This window comes from Salmo salar, chromosome 18 (genome assembly GCF_965601325.2).
Source record: "Salmo salar chromosome 18, fSalSal1, whole genome shotgun sequence".
NCBI classification, from domain to species: Eukaryota; Metazoa; Chordata; class Actinopteri; order Salmoniformes; family Salmonidae; genus Salmo; species Salmo salar.
Window position 1 is genome coordinate 72058049 of NC_138308.1, and position 4646 is coordinate 72062694.

General features: G+C 41.3%; 1 pseudogene; it reads right to left on the reverse strand.

Moving 5' to 3' along the window:
* Positions 1-222: 222 nt before the first annotated feature.
* LOC106577568 (alpha-2 adrenergic receptor pseudogene) lies at positions 223-3991 on the reverse strand (annotated as a pseudogene).
* Between the last annotated feature and the right edge of the window lie 655 nt (positions 3992-4646).

Consider the following 4646-nt stretch of genomic DNA (forward strand, 5'->3'; position numbering starts at 1 on the left):
GGGAAACCCTATCCTTTACACAGGAAGTCAACTGGGGTGATGTGTCCACTGCACTCACACTGGTAGACTGATCAAAATGGAAAACCTACAAAGGAAATGAGGTTAAAGGGCTAACATAATTCCTTTAAAATGCCTACAGTATATCAACATCATATATGTAACTGTTGTTTTTTTTATACTGATAATAAATAAAGCAACCCTTGAAACTTCTACATCTAAACATGTGGACATTTACTATTACACTATATCAGCAGTATATGGTAATTGGAACAAACACAAAAGATGTAGACCATTTCAAAGAGCATTTACATTGGCACCCCAAACACAGAAGCAGTTTAACATGGAGTAAAGATCCACAACAAGAGTTAGGGGATTCAGTTTCACCTCGCTGATGAAAGAGGCAGTGGGGAATATTGGCTTATCTCCTCTCAGCCACAAGTGACATCAAACCTTTTTGTGCTAAAAGGTCACATCCTGTACACCCTGGTATTGACATGGCCAGTCTTTACCAGGAGGACAAATCCTTTGGTTGAACCCATCACTGAAGCTTTGATCAATTTCATAGTTAACTTCAGAAAGTGTTGCCAATAAACTTACCAGGGATCTTGGGGCTACTTAGTAAAACAAACAGGCTGTGTCACAATACTCTTGGATACTTTCTTGTTTCATTCCCTTTGTGAAAGGATACTAATCTGAATGTTATGATTTAAAGGGAAACATAGGCAGCATCCCAATTCTCCACACTTCTCCCAAAGTGTGCACTCACTAGATCTACTGTATGACTGGGAGTGTGCAAGACCACACTTTCAGAGAAGGGTGGATAATCGGTACGCAGCCATGGTGAGAACACCCCCAAGCCAGTCAGTGGGTTTGGTGGGATTTCGGACCTGATAGATAGTCTTGATCAGGATTGCCACAATGGAATTGTTTCCCCCTGAAGAAAATATTTAGGCAGCTAAGTAGCTACAGATTATATTTTACCAGGAAGCTTCTGCAGGGCCATTTTAACAATTTACCCTTTAGCATTCCCTAACTATATTTGACATGAATTTTAAATAGTTTGACAATGCCCAAATGATTGTCTATAAATAAAAATGACTGTGTAAATGCATGGTTGTCCTTGAGCTGTTCCTTTGACATGTTTAAAACGTAAAAATCTTGTTTGTATACCATCTGAGGGACAAATGGGTTGCCAGACATCTTAGCACTTTAGACAGTGATTGATGCTGGCAGTGCAGACTATCTCCAAATCCCTTAATCACTCAAGCAAAAGCACATGTGCATCATTGTCAGAGTGCTCCACTGTATATATACCAGAACTCCAACATTACAACAGAGCTAACATAATATTTCTTCAGTGTTTATTTTGCATGACAGCCCACTACTTTAAGCATAAGAAACTGCACCACTTGCAAAACAAAATACAAAATATGCTAAATAATTACACAGAAACAGTCCACAAGGGAGGTAGTGTATTAAAATAAACACTTTATGTTTTATTCTTAAATATTTATTAGTCCGCATCCAAGGTGAAAAAAAGGTCCAACCGTAGCCCATATTTTTTCAACGTATAGAGCAGGGCTCTCCAACCCTGTACCTGGAGAGCTACCATCCTGTAGATTTTCGCTTCAACCCTAATCTACTGTAGCATACCTGATTCTAATAATTAGCTTGTTGATAAAAATGAATCAGGTTAGTTACAACTGGGCTTGTAGCAAAAACCTACAGGAGGGTAGTTATCCAGGAACAGGGTTGGACAGCCCTGGTATAGTCATCCCTCAACACCTCAACCACTTGTAATCCTTAGGGAAAGCATTACCCATGAAAACATACAGTACTGGATTAAACTGCAGATGCGCCAGGCTAGCTCCCCTGTGTTTTTAGCATTAGCATGATCAACCTGGAAATGCTACCTGCTGTCACTTTGGTTGTAAAGGACTCAGGAGTACTGGATATCTAACATGACATTGAGTTAAAGCCTTGCGACACACTTCAGTAAGTCTAGTTCTGGGAACCACTATGCACACACTAAACGTGGATGGCAAATATGAAGGCCGGTAAGAGAAATAAGTAGGTTAAAAGCACTCGAGAGTTGCCTGTAAGGGGATATGAAGACGTAGTTCAGTATTATGCTCTGACTCAATTGAGTTACAGCATGACAATGTTGTCTGTCCACTGTAAGTACAGTATGCACATTGCATTGTTCCATGGGCCAAATAAATAAAAAAAAGTCTGCTTTCACATTGATATTCCATGGTAGATTTCATACGGTTATGCCATTGATATTGTCACCTCAAGGGATATTTAGTCCTGGCTTGTCCCTCTTGTTATTACATATCTAGAAGGATTTTTTCCAAGACTTGCAAAGGATTTTCTGAAAGGCGCGTCGGAAATCCTGGTTGAAGATAGTGTAGATGGCAGGGTTGAGGGAGCTGTTACAGTAACCGATCCAGAAGAAGAACTTAAAGAGGGGATCGGGGATCTTACAGGGGTCCCCGCACACTCCGTGCAGGCAGTAGCTGAAGAAGAATGGGAACCAGCACACCACAAACACTCCCATGACCACCGCCAGCACAAAGGTGAATCTCTTCTCCCTGGCCTGAGATACCTTTTTCCTGGACGCAGAGCTCCTCCTCCTCTTCTTCCTCCTGGAAGCGAACAGGTCCATGGATTTGTTACTGGCTCTGGAGATCCGGCTGGAGTGTTTGGAGATGGCGCTGTTCTTCCGGCTGGCTCTCTTGGCCCTCTTATGGTTCAGGTCCTGAGGTTTGGGGTGACCTTTGCCCTCTGAGGAAGAGCTCTCCTCCAGGTCCACCTCATCTGGGACCCCGGTGGTCCTCATGCTGGTGGGCGTGGAAGGGCACTGCCAGTGCCCGTTCTCTTTGTCCCCGTTGATTTTGCACGAGGTGGCTTTGCTTAACCCATTCTCAGTCATTGTAGCTTCACCAGGACCATGTTTTTTCTCTGACATGCCCCTGGTCCTTGTCTTGGCCACTTGGTATATTCTAATATATACTAATATCATGATTAGGCAAGGAGCAAAGAATGACGCAATGCTAGAGGAAAGGATGTACCAAGTGTCATTGTTCAGCTCACATCCTGGGTACTGAGAGTTATCATTGTTCTTGTCTATTGATATTAACGGAGGAGAAGATATCATCGCAGATATAAGCCATACAATGACGATAATACATTTCACTCGTTTAGGAGTCCGTTTGAGATTGTATTCAACAGCTTGCGTAACGGACCAGTAACGGTCCAAACTGATTGCACACAGATGGACAATGGACGAAGTGCAAAATAAGACATCTAAAGCAAGGTAAATTCCACACCAAACTTTCCCGAAATACCAATAGCCCATAAGTTCGTTTGCCAGAGAAAAAGGCATCACCAAAGTGGCAACCAGAATGTCTGCTGTGGCTAAGGAAACCAAAAACAGGTTCTGGGGTGCTTTCAGTGCCCGGCTTGTTAACACCGCAATTACAACCAGAACGTTACCGACCACTGTAAACAAAATAAGACAACTTACAAGTGCTGCAAGACTCGCTATAGTAGCCAAAGTATATGGACTTTCTGATGAGGAATTTAAATTGAAAACTGGGAACGTGTCAACTCCGCTTGAATTAAAAGATCCCATCCCGTCTATGTGGTTAGTGTTATTCCAGAATGGTCGATTCAAGAAGTAGTCATTTTATGCATATAGAGTCCATCAGAAAATATCAGGTCCAAGATAAATAGGCAGTATTGACATTGCCAAAATTAAAATGCGCACAATGGTGAAGGAATGGATTAAATGCCATCTCCTGGATTAGATGCCAAATAAGACTTCTTCAAAGAGAAAATCACCAAACATATATCTGGTTAATTGACTAAACGAAGATGCCACCTTGCCTTGTACATGCACACTGTTATATCACGACAGACAACCCTTCTCCATCGGCTGCTGCCTCCCTCTCAGCGCGCCGCGATATCAGAAAGCTGTCTCAGTCAGTGCCCATGTGTTGTTCACTTACAACTAACTGATTTCTGCCCCGCCCCAACACAGTGCATGATTTTCTTGGTAACTGGTACCTCATTGAATTATAGTATGCAATACTTTTGTATTTGTTATATCAGTTCAATAAGCTATTTTGTGAAAGACGACTAGGCTATATTGAAATAAGTCGTCTGACAAATGATCATATGATGTATTGATTATAACTTATGCCTGTCTATCATGCCAATACGCTAGATAACGGAAGTCAAATTAAGGTAATTATTAAATGAGGGAGAACATTTTATTTGCGAACACATCTATTGTCACCTGAAATATATATTGTAACTGATTATTATAATCACTACATATTACAAAAAAAAATCGTCATTACAATACTAAAACATGAAAAACATGCCAGTGATGAAGCTGGAATCAAAGGCACTTGTTTTTTTTATTCCACGCTTTGGGTGTTTTGAGTTGAGCTCATCAGCCAAGCTGACATCGACATGATGTCATAGGAAAACGTCATCCTGGCACGTTTTTGCAAAAATGTAAAATGTTACATTGCAGTCCATGAGAAAAGGCGAGTGTTGCAGGGTTGATGTTTTTCTCAATATATTGCAGTCAATAGGAAAATATGAGTTTCACAGGGTTGACGTTTTTCTCAGTA